Below are 18,718 nucleotides of genomic sequence, written 5' to 3'. Positions count from 1 at the left end.
CTGATAATAGCATAAATTATGTAGAAAGTTGTAACTCATTTATACTGAGAAGCCATTGTCAAAAGAATTTCAAAAGATTCATAAAATTAGCACAAACAGTTGAGGTGGATTCTTGCATAACTTTATTCTATAGTAGACTTCAAAATTCAAGACAGATTTTAAGCATTTTTCTTAGTTATGCCTTATTTCTAAGATCACTGAAGTTTATCAGACTTTAATCTTTATCTGATCATTTGCACATACACACACTATCACTCCATATGAATGATGAAAATTACTATGGTGATAAAGTTGTTTTAGATAAACAGTTAAGAATTATTTGCATAAATTCTGAGGACAAGTTCTGATTATGTTCTGATGATTAAACTCTGAAGAAACCAGTCAGTATTTGTGTGAAGAATCACAAAAACAGTCATTCAATTTTTGAGTACAGAAGCCATGTTCTGATGACCGTTAAATTCTGATAATAGTCAAGTTCTGATGTAAATTCTGATGCTTACGTGGCATTATTTATTTACTTGACTTATTTTTGATATTTACTATAATGGTCATATTTTCAAAATATAATTAACTGAGATAAAAACAGTGATAATCATTTGATTAATGGGTTGTGTAACACCCCCAGATCCGGGGTCGGGGATCCGGGTCGTCACGGTCTTTCTTTCCACAATATCACTTCACTTAATTAATAATAATAACCTTTTCTGTGACCCCACACTAACACACACCACAACCCGTTATAGTCTTAGAGATGAGATTTAAATAAGTACAAGTCTTTGAATCCACAATTTAAAAGTTATTACAACCCAAAATGATTACTTGATAAATTTACAGTTAATTGCCATTATCTGCCACAAGTTATAATTATACATAATTTGATTCTCAAAAATAGAATGCCTGATCTACCAATAAATCTACCTCTGCAGCTATAGCAGCCACAACATCATCGGGAAGACGCGGGACGCTTCCCACGCGCTTGCGCTGGGTCTGCTGGAGTCTGGCCATCTTTCCTAACTGTTGTTGTGTGATGAAGAAATAAAGCAAGAGTGAGCCTTACAGCTCGCAAGATAATATATAGTGATAACAATAATATAAGTATCTAAATGGATACTTACTAGAATCTTTTATCATGAGTAAGATAATTACTTACTAGATATAAGTAAAAACAAGGGATGAAGTTACCAAATACTTCACTATACTTATATCATTTATAAAGCTACTTGAACTACCACTATTCAAAGTATAATGAGCTTTCAACAGTTCATCACATAGATGAGACTACAAGACCAGATTTGAATAGATTAAATCTTTAAAATATCATCAAAATAAAATAAAGTTACGAGATACTTCATTTGATGCAAACATCATTTTTGAAAACTTGACCCTGCTAACACTCAACAATCGCCCAACCGTAGCCTTTCTATCGAAGTGCTCTGGGTAGTGTTGCAGAAATATCCAATTGGATGATGAACTCATTACGGGAGTTTGCCGCGCCAGGAAGACCACTTACGATGATCAGTCGTAGTAGTGCAACCCCACCATTTTCTACATGTAGAGGAGAACCTGTCGGATTTACTTGTCAACCGAACACTGAACTCCTAAGGAATGGACCGCCTTAGCGGAACTTCCAGGCCATTTGGGCCAATATAATAAGGCTGGGCCGGCGCTACTCGGCCACTTACGCCACTCCTAGTTCAGATGAAATCCATGACTCTGAAACGTAAAGCTCGTCCCCACTTTCCCCAAGTAGAAACTTGTTGATACGGCTCCACCAAGAAGTCGTATCTATTTGGAAAGGAGAACTCACCGATATTTCCCAGGCGATGCTTGTTAATGGATTAACTTGTTCCAAGAATTTTACTTCCCGAGTGTTGGGTAAGTAATCAATTCATTTATCAAAACAACAACCTTGTTGCGAATATAAAATACACCACAGAGCCGGATCCCTCAGGTTTTGAGCGAGTATTTAAATCTCCTTAAAAAAAGAAGATCTTAAATATAAAAATGAGTTTTGGGATCCGCTCTAACTTTTAAAAATCATTTTGAAGACTCAAAAACACTTTAAAGAGTGTTTGGAGTAAAGCTGATTTAATGAAGTAAATCAGTCCCCAGAATATTTAGAAAATGACTGAATATTATTATTTAAATAATATTCCCATAAAGATTAATCTTTATAAAAATAATTGAAGTAGAAGTTTTAAAACTTATACTTGAAATGAATAGCAAATAATCAAAGATATACTTATACGAAAGTAATATCTTTATTTGAATAATCAAAAATAAGTTTGATTATCGACACCTTATTCTTTAATAAAATAAAGAATATATCTCAGCAAATAATCGGAGTCATAGATCCTCAAATGAATATTCAAATAATATTCAATAAATAAAATAAGCTGAGTCATAATATCTCGAATGAATATTATAAATAATATTCATTAAATAAAATAAAGGAGTCATACATCCTCAAATGAATATCCAAGTAATATCCAATAAATAATGTAAAGGAGTCATAAGTCCTCGAATGAATATTCAAGGTAATATTCATTAATAAAATAAAGTTATAGAATAAACCTTATTCGATTAATAGTTCTGAAAACTATAACCATATATATATATAAAATCTACTCGGGATCCTCGACTCCCGGTTTTAGAAAATGTTTTCACCTTTGGGTCCCTATACTAAGGGTATATGCAAATTACCGCTATTCTCTAGCATAGGTATTATTAACTGAACCAACAGATATATATGGCAAGAATACGAAACAGGCATGCATATATATACCATATCAGCATGCTTCAATATATCGCAAAATTTGCTAATCAACCAACATGCATCTATCACAAGATAATGCATATACATATATACATCACAACAACAGTATAACGGGTAGAAAACTTGCCTGAGTGACTTGGGGTGATAAAAGGCTCGGGACGAGTCTGGTAACCTATAAACAACAAGTAAGTTGGAATTAAACCAAAGTCACTTGTAAATCTATACTTTAACTAACTTAGACTCCAACGCTTGTTTTGCGCTCACTGATTCGCTTAAGTCACTCGGGTACCCTCGGCTCCACCATTTTTAATAATTTAACCTTTACGAGTTTTAAGGAGATTCCTTCGCGAGTGTCTTACTAACTGCCTAGCACACTTACCATAAATGTTTCATACATTAATTAACCCTTTTTGGTCTTTAACCTATGTTTCAAAGTAAGGCGAGGGGAAAAGTATCGTTCGCGAAATGCCGTTACTTGAAACGGTCGTTTCTCCTAAACCGTGCATCGGAATCGAACGAACTACATATCAAAACGAAGCTCGTAACATGAGCTATATAGAAATGGAAATGGTCATAATCTAGCAGGGGGTTCTCGGGTCCTAATGTTATGCACAAAAACAGTCTAAAGAAAATCGGACGTTACGACGGCTATGTTTACGCGATTTCCCAATTTAAAACCATTCAAAACCAACCCAATTTAACCTCAAATCCAACATACAACCAACATCCATCCTTATCACATCATAACAACCCCAACAAATTCAATTTTAACATTCATACTTATGCCTAAGCTTGAATTTAACTATACTACATTCTTTTAAACAAAACAACAACATTTACCATTCCATTTCACTACCATTTCAATTCCCAAACTCTAATCACAACAACAAGCTACAATATCATCCTACTAATCAAAATCATCTTATAATACATAGGAATCTAGGGTTTGGAGATGGTATACCTTCCTTGAAGTGGTGGGAGGAGCTAGGAAGCCTTAAGAAGCTTTGAGAAGTCTTAGGAATGCTTGGATCTTCAAGGAAAATAAGAAAAACTTCAAGTTAAAAACTTGAAAACACTATTCATAGTCTTCTTCTTTGATTAAATGAAGAAGATGGAGAAGGAATTGATGGCTTAAACTCATGATATAGCCCTAACTAAGCATGAAGATGATTAGGGAATTAACTCACCAATTTAGGAAGCTTGGATCTTTGATTTTGAATTTCTTGCTCTTTTGAATAGTAAAAAGCCGAGAGCTTCTTCAAGAACAAGCCTTGGTTCTTTTTGATTTTGATGAAAATGATTTTACTTGGCTTGGTTGCTTTGTTTTTGTGTTTGATTTAGTCAATTACCTTGTTGCCCTTGAATTTGTGTGGTTCTCATTCAACCACACCTCCTTCCTTCCCATGTCATGCTTGTGTCATCCTCATGGTGTAATCCTCCCCTCCTTGTCCTCTTTCTATTGGTTGGATGACATCATCCCCACTAATCCCCTTGATTAACTTCCTAATCGTTTGCCTAATGACCGCTGATCTGTTATACGGTTCGCTTAACTTTCGTTTTCGTTTATCGTTTGAAGGATCATACCCGGGATCTCATTACTTAGGTTCCCTTAACCTTTCTCAATACATTATATTCCTTTTTATGATCCTCTATTATAATCCTTTAATTTAAATCCTTTTATCCTGTTACCTTTTTCTCAATTCTTTCCGTATCTAGTGGATTTCCGGGAAAAATCAAAGTGTTCGGAAATTGGATTCTGACGATCTTTACATACACTTATATACCACATAGAGTACTAATAATATCCCAGAAGATCAATAACAGAACCCCTACATAGTGTGGCATGAAAAGTTTTCTCATTCAGCTAAAACACTATTCACAAGGGTTACAAAAAGTTCAAAATTTTGGGGGTTATTACAGTCTCCCCTCCTTAAAAGGATTCCGTCCCGGAATCAAATTAAAAATAAATAGGGATACTCTCTTAGCATTGCACTCTCTAACTCTCGAGTAAATTTTCCCACATTGTGGTTCTACCATCAAACTCTTACTAGTTTGATAACCCTTCTCCTAAGCACTCGTTCCTTCTTAATCTATACCCTTCCTGGTTGCTCCATATAGGTTACGTCTGGTTGCATGTCTATGCGCTCCTATGCCCCTATTTATCTGGCATCCGAATTACACTTCCTTAACATTGATACGTGAAACACGTTATGACTTGCTACATGTTCTGGGGTAAGGCTAGCTCATATGCTAACTTCCCAATACTTCTTAATATATCCAAGGGTCCAACAATTGGTGGACTTAGCTTTCCTTTCTTTCCGAATCTCATTAATTCTTTTCAAGGGAATACTTTTAACAATACAAGGTTGCCTCCTTCCAATTCTTTGTCCTTTCGTGTCAAATCGACATACTTCTTATGTCCTTCCTGGCTACTACCAGTCGTCCTCTGATTAGATCTATTATATCCTTGGTCCTTTGGACTACTACGGGTCCGAGCATCTTGCGCTCTACAACTTCATCCTAACATAAGGGAGATCGACATTGTCTTCCCTCAAGGATCTCATAAGGCGATACCTCGATACTGACATACGATCGATTATCGTGATATAACTTAATCCGCGTTAAGTGATCATTCCAAATTCTTTCAAGTCTATTGCACAGACTCTCATTATAGCTTTTAGCATTAGAGCTTTTGCTTCTCAATACCCATTATTTTCCAGTTCGTAATCGCTATCACCTTTCGTTCCTAATATTATACTAGTTATACTTTTGCTCGCTAGCGTTCTATAACTTTTTAATAACCACGTCAACCTTAGTATCACGAATGTGTTTCCATTCCGCATACTACCACCACTTTATTACTCCTTTTTCAGTTGTTTCTATTTTCCAAAATTTGATCAATCAAATAGAAGTAAAGGAATTTGTTGAGAGATCATTATGATCATGAACACTTGTTATATCGCATAGTTAGTACAGAAGGTGGCCAGCCTTTAGTACTTGACAAGCAATTAAACAGCATGTGGTATCCTACTAGGCTTCTATCACAAAGATAGATAGTCATTCGGCAATACCTCCCCTTCTGGAAGGGTTGTTCTTCTCAGCTTACATGAAATGAAAAGAAGAGAAAAGAGCGAACTGAAGAGAATTGTATATATATGTAAAAAAAATATTGCCATAAAATATCTGGCTTGGAATCTACCTCTGAACTATAGAGGTTTGTCATAGGAGAACAAAACATATATGTATTTATATCAACATCGAGTATTATCGCATCGCATTTCACATGCTTAAATATTTGCTATTCCGTCCATCATTCTATGGACCCATGCTCTTCCTCGAGCTTATACTCAATCACCTTTGAAACTCCCTCGACATCGAAAATCGAATCTGGAATCTCATTTTATACATCATCGTTAATAGAATTCTATGCTTGCACCGCAACCTTCCTCGTATAGTAATACGGCTCTCTATTGATAAGTAGAATAAATATACAATAGGTAGATACTCTACTTAATTAGTCTATCAATGATAACTTATACACTACCACGACCCGATTAGTGGTACTCAATCTCAACACCCATTCCAATACAACTCTCATGGTTGTAATCAGCTCACTACTCGCAGAATCATTGCTGCCTTACTATGGTCCACCACTGACCTACTGTCGTCATTCACTTTTCCATAAAATCTTAATATCTAACCATACGGAGTCCATACATGTCGTATCAAATCATTCTAAGGAGGTAACATAATCATCATTCCTGATTCATGAAGAACACTCCTGATCCTGACATACATACATGACATGAAGCAGATAAAATTGCAGAAGAGTTTCAATCAAAGCAACGATAGCAGGTTAATACCATTCTAAATCATATGCCTTAAATAGAAGACTTACTCAAAGGTTCGTCTAGTCCTTTTTGAAACATGGTCCTGGCTTATCTCAAGATAGGACCTTCTAAGATAGATAGCCCGTTCATGGCGATTACACGAATTATACCTTTACCAACTACTATTACGGTTGGGTATTGCACAGTCATCAGAAGGAATGTCAATCTTCCAAACCATAATACAACCTTCACAGTTTTAACCATCATCACTGTATTCTTTTGGCACACACGCCTATAATTATCCTTTTACCTTTAAAGTGTCGGCCACCTCTTTGGCCTTTCCTGAAAGTAAAATTTCCTTACAGTCAATGTCATTTTAACCACCTCCAAATAAATTTTCTACCTTATTTCAATCACAGCTTATGTGAAAATGCTTTTCTTTAATATCTGATGAATAAAAAAAAATCACCATTTTTCCATAAGTTATTGCCTCAATCTTTAGAGGTTAATCACTGTCACGACTGACTCTCAATCATACTTAGAACATCTTTTATCTTAGGTCCTAATTGCCCTGAACAATTTCGACCTTTACGGGTTCGATTCATACTTTCTCGTGGTTTAACACGTGCCTCACTTGGCAACATTATAATTACGTCATATTTCCTTTATCAACATTTCTATTCTTGAGAATTTTGAATATTACCTTTCTCCTTGTAAAACCTCTAAGGTTATCCTTCAATCGTTCCTCCTGTATTCCCTAGATACAGGGCATATCACAATACCATTTACTAATACTAGAACCATTGTCTATATTCTTCTGAAAAATTTCTCCACTGATTCTTAAAGGTTGTTGTTACCTTAACCCTTTCCCAATCATACTGTCAAAACTCATACTGTCCCTATTAAGGGTGACATGCCAACCTTTATGCAGTCCCCTAGGATTCATTTTAAGTTACCAATGTTCTATCCTTAATTCCACCTTTAAAAGGTACCTGCATCCTTCTATGGATAAACCAAGTCATATATCCCTGATAAGGGTGTCCTATTCAATCATTCCCACCTCGATAGTATATGCCGAATTTCACAATAACATCTGCATTCAAAATGAGGTCAATCAATATGGCCTCCAAAAGATAACAACGGTTATCCGCTTTTCTTGCCTAATTTGGTAACGATAACAAGGATGTTCTGGAAGATATTGGTCGTGTTCAACGTGAACTTCTTCTTAATAATTCCTTATTTACTTTTGTTGTTTATCTCAACAGTCATCTCAATGTTGGGATATCTTTCATACCTGGCGTCTCCCTTTCTGGGTATCAAGCCACCGGTCTTACACTTCACATTATTGAAGGTCACTTCCTTCATCCAATTTTCCTACTTTCTTACTTTCTTGTCTCCTTAGTCTATCCGCGTCTTATTATTTATCCTTCTAACTATTTAAAGGTTTCCTTGAATCCCCCCAACTTACAGGGGATAAAATATGTGTATCTCTTATTCCTTCAATCATCAATTTTAACTCATGGTAAATCACCCTCATCCTGACGATTACATACTTTTCTATTTCTATTGCTACGAGTCTTTAGGGTTTCCTCATACCCATCTTCCTTATCATTCCTCCAACTCTATCGCCTTTATATTCCTTTCCACTTCAGTTTCTTTTTATTTTCATTTCCATTACAACCATTACCTGAACCAACACTACATAAGCATTGATTTCAACCATCCCGTCATTCTGGATTCGTGTCCTCAGAACGAATCTTGATAACTTTTACATCTTAGATTCATAATTCATCATACTCGTCTGCCTTTGTTCTGGCTCTAAAGCTTTTACACTATCTCCTTATCTTTGGGAATTACTTTCCCGAAAACAATTGACTGAACTTAAATCAGTTTATTCTAACCTCTGGCTCCGTGCCTTTCTTGGTCTTTCACCAGCGGGTGGTCTCTCTCTTAGGAGGGTAAGTGACAAAAACGGTCTTTTGTGGTTCATCAATCATTTTGAATCTCAAATGATTCCTATATTTCCTTTAGCCAGGCTCTTGCCTCGGCTGGGTCAGCCTGTTCCTTGGAACTCTGAGAGCTTAGCGATTTAAAGATCATGAAAGAATTTCACACCACATTGTTTCCTCAAGGTGGTGGTTGGGAATAAAATATAAGTTCTGTTTAGACAGGTTCATGAATTTCCGTATAGGAGTACCGTCTCGGGTCTCCTTATCTCGCTCGACTTTTGCTTTCTTAGTCTAAATATTTCTTCCTACTCCCCATAATTGGAGTCATCTTTTAATTTAAAATCTTCATTTTCCACTTTATTATATTTCGGGTTCTTTATATCTTAATTGCGACCTCCCTGATTATCACGTTCAAGGTTTGCCCTTCATCTTATTCCTTGTGGGGGCATATTACTTGGAAAATTTTGAGAATCTCCGGATATTTGTCTTACTTACTTTGCTTAAGTCTTCCCCTCGTTTAGTCCTTGCACGATTGCAAATTATGAATTCTTAAGTTCGATAAACTTCGTGACACTCTCTTAAGTGTTAATAGAGCAATTAACAATGTGATTTATCACAAACAAACTGATCTGAACTGAAATTAACGAATATATACATAACCATTTGTTCGAGGGTACAACAACTGAACATATTAAAGAGGATTACATCATATGAACTTATCGCTCCTATCCCAAAAGTACTACCATAGATAGTCATCTCGTCATTAAAACTAATCATTCATAACTTAGGCTAATCCTTCAAAAGCGGTGCTACATAAAACCCTTGCTTGATTGCTCTGGCTCTGCACACTACCATGGATTAAGAGATGTGAGCACGCATGACATCCCTAACCTGCTCCATCACAGAGGTGATGAGGTCTAAGATAGTCGCAAGTAGAACTGGATCAACCTGACCCTCAAGATGGCCTCTAGCTGTAACACGGGTGGTAGCCTCAATCCTTTCCATGCTATACGCTAATCCTGCCGGAAGTATCCCACCCTCAATCCTTGGTGCAGTAAGTCGATCCAACAGATCACTCCTAACATTCCGGGCCTCTGACAGGCCACCCAAAGTCACATGATAATCAGCGATAAGAGAAGCCTGAGTGGTAGCATCTAGCAGTCCATGGGGTGCAGGTGGTGCAGACCCAGGAGATCCAAATGGATAACCAAGCACGGTATCAGGTGACAATGGTTCAGAGGATAAAGGTGGCATTCCCTCAGTATGTGTTGGGCTCTGTACAGGGGAGGGAACAGGAATTGGTGGAACCTCATGGGTGTCTACAGGAGCCTCTGGAAGAGGGTCTGATACTGGTATAATTGGGGTCGTGGAAGGCCCCACTCCTTCTGCCCTCATTAACCTTTGTGCCCTTGGTAACTCTTCATCCTCTAGTGCCACCCTCGCGGCCATTCTTGCTCTGGTAGTCGCCCTGACTACGGTCATCTGTTCCTCAACGGTCCTTTCTTCATTCTCATCAGGATCCTCCATGAGATCCTCCTCAGCCACAATCCTTTCCGAAATAACATCCTCAACCGCAACATTCTCTATCTGAACCTCATCCGGTCCCTCATTAGGGTACTCCATCGGATTCACAATTTGATCTCCAACTTGTAATAAAACATCCTCATGCTGATGCTCCTGAACCTCAAGGTTTGGTGCCCCGCTGCCCTATACGAGAACAAACTATGTTACTATCACGATACTTATAAGGGTTCCCGTAAGGGTTTTAACTGTCAGTGCTACGTTAGGTAGCCCGACTATGAACTTGGCAAGAATTCTTATTATCTTAGTGAACTTATTATCTTAACGTCACATCATCTCTGAGGTTTATAACGCTTGGCTCTGATACCACTTCTGTAACACCCCCAGATCCGGGGTCGGGGATCCGGGTCGTCACGGTCTTTCTTTCCACAATATCACTTCACTTAATTAATAATAATAACCTTATGCTGTGACCCCACACTAACACACACCACAACCCGTTATAGTCTCAGAGATGAGATTTAAATAAGTACAAGTCTTTGAATCCACAATTTAAAAGTTATTACAACCCAAAATGATTACTTGATAAATTTACAGTTAATTGCCATTATCTGCCACAAGTTATAATTATACATAATTTGATTCTCAAAAATAGAATGCCTGATCTACCAATAGATCTACCTCTGCAGCTATAGCAGCCACAACATCATCGGGAAGACGCGGGACGCTTCCCACGCGCTTGCGCTGGGTCTGCTGGAGTCTGGCCATCTTTCCTAACTGTTGTTGTGTGATGAAGAAATAAAGCAAGAGTGAGCCTTACAGCTCGCAAGATAATATATAGTGATAACAATAATATAAGTATCTAAATGGATACTTACTAGAATCTTTTATCATGAGTAAGATAATTACTTACTAGATATAAGTAAAAACAAGGGATGAAGTTACCAAATACTTCACTATACTTATATCATTTATAAAGCTACTTGAACTACCACTGTTCAAAGTATAATGAGCTTTCAACAATTCATTACATAGATGAGACTACAAGACCAGATTTGAATAGATTAAATCTTTAAAATATCATCAAAATAAAATAAAGTTACGAGATACTTCATTTGATGCAAACATCATTTTTGAAAACTTGACCCTGCCAACACTCAACAATCGCCCAACCGTAGCCTTTCTATCGAAGTGCTCTGGGTAGTGTTGCAGAAATATCCAATTGGATGATGAACTCATTACGGGAGTTTGCCGCGCCAGGAAGACCACTTACGATGATCAGTCGTAGCAGTGCAACCCCACCATTTTCTACATGTAGAGGAGAACCTGTCGGATTTACTTGTCAACCGAACACTGAACTCCTAAGGAATGGACCGCCTTAGCGGAACTTCCAGGCCATTTGGGCCAATATAATAAGGCTGGGCCGGCGCTACTCGGCCACTTACGCCACTCCTAGTTCAGATGAAATCCATGACTCTGAAACGTAAAGCTCGTCCCCACTTTCCCCAATTAGAAACTTGTTGATACGGCTCCACCAAGAAGTCGTATCTATTTGGAAAGGAGAACTCACCGATATTTCCCAGGCGATGCCTGTTAATGGATTAACTTGTTCCAAGAATTTTACTTCCCGAGTGTTGGGTAAGTAATCAATTCATTTATCAAAACAACAACCTTGTTGCGAATATAAAATACACCACAGAGCTGGATCCCTCAGGTTTTGAGCGAGTATTTAAATCTCCTTAAAAAAAGAAGATCTTAAATATAAAAATGAGTTTTCGGATCCGCTCTAACTTTTAAAAATCATTTTGAAGACTCAAAAACACTTTAAAGAGTGTTTGGAGTAAAGCTGATTTAATGAAGTAAATCAGTCCCCAGAATATTTAGAAAATGACTGAATATTATTATTTAAATAATTTTCCATAAAGAATAATCTTTATAAAAATAATTGAAGTAGAAGTTTTAAAATTTATACTTGAAATGAATAGCAAATAATCAAAGATATACTTATACGAAAGGAATATCTTTATTTGAATAATCAAAAATAAGTTTGATTATCGACACCTTATTCTTTAATAAAATAAAGAATATATCTCAGCAAATAATCGGAGTCATAGATCCTCAAATGAATATTCAAATAATATTCAATAAATAAAATAAGCTGAGTCATAATATCTCGAATGAATATTATAAATAATATTCATTAAATAAAATAAAGGAGTCATACATCCTCAAATGAATATCCAAGTAATATCCAATAAATAATGTAAAGGAGTCATAAGTCCTCGAATGAATATTCAAGGTAATATTCATTAATAAAATAAAGTTATAGAATAAACCTTATTCGATTAATAGTTCTGAAAACTATAACCATATATATATATAAAATCTACTCGGGATCCTCGACTCCCGGTTTTAGAAAATGTTTTCACCTTTGGGTCCCTATACTAAGGGTATATGCAAATTACCGCTATTCTCTAGCATAGGTATTATTAACTGAACCAACAGATATATATGGCAAGAATACGAAACAGGCATGCATATATATACCATATCAGCATGCTTCAATATATCGCAAAATTTGCTAATCAACCAACATGCATCTATCACAAGATAATGTATATACATATATACATCACAACAACAGTATAACGGGTAGAAAACTTGCCTGAGCGACTTGGGGTGATAAAAGGCTCGGGACGAGTCTGGTAACCTATAAACAACAAGTAAGTTGGAATTAAACCAAAGTGACTTGTAAATCTATACTTTAACTAACTTAGACTCCAACGCTTGTTTTGCGCTCACTGATTCGCTTAAGTCACTCGGGTATCCTCGGCTCCACCATTTTTAATAATTTAACCTTTACGAGTTTTAAGGCGATTCCTTCGCGAGTGTCTTACTAACTGCCTAGCACACTTACCATAAATGTTTCATACATTAATTAACCCTTTTTGGTCTTTAACCTATGTTTCAAAGTAAGGCGAGGGGAAAAGTTTCGTTCGCGAAACGCCGTTACTTGAAACGGTCGTTTCTCCTAAACCGTGCATCGGAATCGAATGAACTACATATCAAAACGAAGCTCGTAACATGAGCTATCTAGACATGGCAATGGTCATAATCTAGCAGGGGGTTCTCGGGTCCTAATGTTATGCACAAAAACAGTCTAAAGAAAATCAGACATTACGACGGCTATGTTTACGCGATTTCCCAATTTAAAACCATTCAAAACCAACCCAATTCAACCTCAAATCCAACATACAACCAACATCCATCCTTATCACATCATAACAACCCCAACCAATTCAATTTTAACATTCATACTTATGCCTAAGCTTGAATTTAACTATACTACATTCTTTTAAACAAAACAACAACATTTACCATTCCATTTCACTACCATTTCAATTCCCAAACTCTAATCACAACAACAAGCTACAATATCATCCTACTAATCAAAATCATCTTATAATACATAGGAATCTAGGGTTTGGAGATGGTATACCTTCCTTGAAGTGGTGGGAGGAGCTAGGAAGCCTTAAGAAGCTTTGAGAAGTCTTAGGAATGCTTGGATCTTCAAGGAAAACAAGAAAAACTTCAAGTTAAAAACTTGAAAACACTATTCATAGTCTTCTTCTTTGATTAAATGAAGAAGATGGAGAAGGAATTGATGGCTTAAACTCATGATATAGCCCTAACTAAGCATGAAGATGATTAGGGAATTAACTCACCAATTTAGGAAGCTTGGATCTTTGATTTTGAATTTCTTGCTCTTTTGAATAGTAAAAAGCCGAGAGCTTCTTCAAGAACAAGCCTTGGTTCTTTTTGATTTTGATGAAAATGATTTTACTTGGCTTGGTTGCTTTGTTTTGGTGTTTGATTTAGTCAATTACCTTGTTGCCCTTGAATTTGTGTGGTTCTCATTCAACCACACCTCCTTCCTTCCCATGTCATGCTTGTGTCATCCTCATGATGTCATCCTCCCCTCCTTGTCCTCTTTCTATTGGTTGGATGACATCATCCCCACTAATCCCCTTGATTAACTTCCTAATCGTTTGCCTAATGACCGCTGATCTGTTATACGGTTCGCTTAACTTTCGTTTTCGTTTATCGTTTGAAGGATCATATCCGGGATCTCATTACTTAGGTTCCCTTAACCTTTCTCAATACATTATATTCCTTTTTATGATCCTCTATTATAATCCTTTAATTTAAATCCTTTTATCCTGTTACCTTTTTCTCAATTCTTTCCGTATCTAGTGGATTTCCAGGAAAAATCAAAGTGTTCGAAAATTGGATTCTGACGATCTTTACATACACTTATATACCACATAGAGTACTAATAATATCCCAGAAGATCAATAACAGAACCCCTACATAGTGTGGCATGAAAAGTTTTCTCATTCAGCTAAAACACTATTCACAAGGGTTACAAAAAGTTCAAAATTTTGGGGGTTATTACAGGTTGCGTGTTGGTTTTTGTATATGCATGTGTGCAATAATTACTGCACATTTCCAGTGCCTACTAATTATTGCCTTGACTATTTACTACATGACAAGTGTAATTATGTCGGTTTTACTTCCAAAAAGTGTCGTTGAGTGGAAAGAGTATAAATATTAGAGATAAAATATTATACAAATCTTTTAACCTCTCTCTTACCTTATCTCTTATTTATTTTACTCTCTCTCTCTCTCTCTCTTTTTCTCTCTATTTTCTTACGGACTTTCTTTTAGGCATTTTATCAAACACCTTGCGAACACACATTATTTCACTTGATTTCTCACAGAAATGGCACCAAAGGACATTATCTTTAATAGAGTCAAGTTCGTCCCCAACAACTATATGTCTATTCTCAGCAAGGAAGATGCTCCTTCAGATCTTCACTTCATTCAAGATTTTCTGGCTCGCAGTGAGATTGGGTATGCTTTGACCCAACCACAAGCACTCTCAGGAACATAAATTCTGGAGTTTTGGAGGACTGCAGTCTGTGATGATGGTGGTGAAGATGGGTCTCCAAGCATCATTTTCACAATAGGGAAGATGAGCATCTGGTTACCCTGTCTACTGTTCGACAAGCTCTGCATTTGCCAGAAACTTGTACTTTCAATGCTCAGATTGAGGATCCACTTCTACAGAGTATGATGGCCAATCTTGGCTATGAGAAAAGTTTGTCCAAGCTGGGACAACTGAAAAGGCCATACATCAAAAGGGAGTGGAGTTACTTTTTCGATTGCATCACGAGAGCCTTTGCCAACAAATGCTCCAATTTTGATGTTATTCCAATTCTGAGTCAGCAAATAGGGTATGCACTTCTTAATCAAACTCATTTTGATTATGCTACTGCTATTTTGAGTTTTATTGGGGATAGGTTGAAAGAGGACCCAAATATTGTTTACTTTGATAGGTTCTGTCAACTTATTTATAGTTTTTGTTGTTCTGATAAGCCCCAAGCCTTTAGTGAGTTGATTCAACCTTTTAAACTTCATAAAAGGGCCTTCACGGACTTGTTATCTGCTGATAATAAGAAAGACATACTAAGACCTCTTCAAACTCCTCAATCTATAAAACAATTCTTAGTAAATTCTGATCCTCACACATATACAACACAATCCTCTCAACCACAACCATCAGCACCTACTATCAGAACCTCACCTCTCAAATCCAAAACCAAACCAACCTCTGGTACTTCTCAAAAGGTGCCAGTTGTAAAATCTGACACATCCTCTAGGCCCAAAACCAAAAGAACTATCTATGTGCCTAAATCTCCACCAAGGAGAAGAAAAAGGATGATTCTGAGAGATGAATCTGATGATGATGAACAAGTCCAGGTTCCTGCATCAGAACCTGTGACATTAGAAGATGAAGAGTTAAATCTTCAGAAGGAGAATGAAGCTGAGGGTTATGGGATTTTGAAAAGGAAAAGATCTTCAAATTCTAATACAGATCATATCACTCCACCATCTAGAAGATCAAGGAAAACTAGAGCAGATGTGCATATTGCACAAATTCAATATGAGGATACTGAAGATGCTGAGGAAGGGGATCAGGAATCTCTAATCTCATCAGAACCTACAGTCATTAAAGCTTTGACAGCTCCACCTCAACCTGAAGACACTATTCACGACACAGTGATCACACCTCCTATCTCTCCATTCAAAGAAACTGCTCCAGTTGAAGATTCAGGGTTAAGTCCTGAAATTGATATTCACAGGTTGAATATACCTTTTGTTCTCTATCTGGAAGCTCCACCAGCAAAATAACCAACATCTCCTGTTTCACCAATTCTACAGGCTGAAATTCCTACTACACAAATTCTGAATTTAGAACCTGAATATCAAAATTTGGAAACAGAAGCTTCAGAATCTCCTTCAATAATACACACTCTGGTGTTATCATAAAATGATGATATTTTATCAGATTCTGGAGATAGTGCTCCAGCAAGTGCTCCAGTAAATGCTCCAATTCTTGGCAAGGAGACACTGCTTAAATTTAATGAAGAAGATGCTCATGTTCCATGGGAGGAAACCTTTAGAGGAGTTGAGTGGACAAAGAAGTGGAATGAACCTGACTTCATTCCCAGCCCACATGTTCTGTCTGAACATGTTTCAAAAGCTGATGAGTTGTTGACAAGTTCTGATTTCAAGCACCAACTGAAAGTCACTACTCTCAGTACTAAAAATCTTCAAGGTATACACTCCAAGACTCATGAAAAGGTTGATAAACTTCAGGAAGCAGCTGATAAGCTAGACCTGATGCTCAAACTAGACAAGAATAGGTTTATCAGACCAATTCAAGAAAAAGTGGAGGCTATTGAGCTTGTTCAAGAAAAGAAGCAGGCCCAACTGGATGAGGTCCTGCAGAATCAAGCCTCTCAATAAACACAGCTCAATAAAATCCAATCTTCAGTGGAACTCCTTCTTTCTCTACTCCTGTCAGATGATGCCAAAAAGGGGGAGAAGGTAGTTAAGTCCAAATGCTCACCAAGCCAAACACTAAAGAAAAAGGATGATTCTGAAGATGACCAGGGAAACCCTTGCAAGGGAAAAGGTCAAAGTCAAGGCAAGCAAAGCAGCAAAGTGTCTTCACAGAAACTAATTTCTGATTCTATCAAATCTTCTACACAGAAGAATACAAGTTCTGAAGCTATGAATGCTCAAACTCTGATATCAAGTTCTGATATTCTGATTCAGTCTGGAAGTCAAGACTCTCGGAAGTTTTTACAAACTCTGAAGCTAAGGGAAGGGAGACTACTGTCTACTATAAGGATCCCAAGATTCAGACTCTTGATGAAGAAATTGCTAAAAGATTGTTTCTCAAGCATAATCCTGGAATGGATTTAGAGACTCTAAAGGAGGAAGAAGCTAGATTTGCTGATGAGAAGACAAATCCTAAATCTAAAGCTTCTAATGCAAAGAAGCCTCCCAAACCTAAGGAGAAAGGTATTGTGATTAAAGAAAGATCTACCACAAAGATTCCTACATCGAGGACTAGATCTCAAACTACTACTGATCCTAAAGACAAGGGAAAAGGAAAAGTTGGGGAGACAGTCAAGAAACAGAAGATGAAGATTCCTCAAATTCTGATGGATCCTGTGTGCAAGATGGTTCAAGTCTTTGATGATACAGCTGCTGAAGATGAAACTGTTGAAACTCTAAAGAGAAAGAAGATGACAGAATAATCTAAGACAACCTCTGACATAGCTCAAGTTGTTCAGAGTGAAGATATTTCAGAATAACAAGTTATAGAAGAATCTGCAAATCCTGAACAAGTCATCAAGACATCAACCTCTAACAGAGCTCAAGTTGATTTGAACAAGATGACAATTGCTGATAAGAAGAAACTCCTATGGAAAAATGTTAAACCATCAGATCCTAAGAAAAGTCAACTGCTATCTGATTTCATGACTGTTGGATTGAATGCCAGAGAAGCAAGAGACAGATCTGGGTTAGGATCAAGTGAAGCCAAGATCAAAATAGGAGTTGAAGTAACTATCAAAGATCCATTTTTATTAACTGACAAACCACTTGAGGAAGTTACACAGAAATACCTTGACAAGGTTATATCTGCTCAAGTGGTACTGGATACTCATGATAAGAGTAAAGTCAAGGAAAAGCTGATTCTATTTCATAAAGATGGAAGAACATACAGAATGTCATAATCAGATGTGCTGAACAAATCTCTTATCTCTTAAAGAACTTCAATTCATTCATTATCTTTTGGAGATAAAGTCTGAGGTTACTAGAAGATGGTCAAATTTCTTGATAAAGACCATAAGGGATAAAGCCAGAATCTCTGGATTAAGGGTTGCAGAATTTATTCCAAAGATAGTTGAAGATGATGGAAGAGAAATTCCTATGAGGAAGTATTCTGCTAAGGTAAAAGTAATTCTGAAAGGAAGATGCTTATGTTATAATGAAAACTCTTCACATCCCAGAGTTATCAGACTTGAAGATGGGCTAGAAAGAACATCAATTCTTGTACTCAGAGCAGCCATTTATCAGATTGGTAATAATGAAGATGAAGAACTGATGCAAGTCAAAGCACAGTTAGTTGAAGTTCTGAGAAATGCTGAGAATAAGCTGGTAACAGACTTTACAAGGAATCACTTTGGATTCAGATTGATCCAGTGATATTGGTAAAGCTACAT

This window comes from Apium graveolens, chromosome 2 (assembly GCF_009905375.1).
Source record: "Apium graveolens cultivar Ventura chromosome 2, ASM990537v1, whole genome shotgun sequence".
Taxonomy (NCBI): Eukaryota; Viridiplantae; Streptophyta; class Magnoliopsida; order Apiales; family Apiaceae; genus Apium; species Apium graveolens.
Note: the sequence above shows the minus strand (reverse complement) of the source record.